The following is a 406-nucleotide window of genomic DNA, read 5'->3' as shown; positions in this document are numbered from 1 at the left end:
AAATAAAAAATAAAAAAAAAAAAAAAAAAAAAAAAAAAAAAAAAAAGTTAGAAATAGAACTACTATTTGATCTAGCAATTCCACTTCTGAGTATTAACCCCCCAAAATGAAAACACTAATTCAAAAAGATATACATTATCTCTATGTTAGTTGTAACATTATTTATTATCAAGACATGGAAGCAACATAAGTGTCCATCAATAGATGAATAATGATGTAAGATACACAAACACATATGGACACACAATGGAATATTGCTCAGCCATAAAAAAAGACTGAAATCTTGCCATTTGAAACAATGGCATGGACCTAGAGAGTATTATACTAAGTGCAATAAGTCAGAAAAAGAAAATACCATATGATTTCTTAAATGCAGAGTCTTTAAAAAATGGACAAACAAAACAGA

This window comes from Mustela nigripes, chromosome 1 (assembly GCF_022355385.1).
Source record: "Mustela nigripes isolate SB6536 chromosome 1, MUSNIG.SB6536, whole genome shotgun sequence".
NCBI classification, from domain to species: domain Eukaryota; kingdom Metazoa; phylum Chordata; class Mammalia; order Carnivora; family Mustelidae; genus Mustela; species Mustela nigripes.
The sequence above is the reverse complement of the archived record's forward strand: the minus strand, read 5'-3'. Positions refer to the sequence as shown.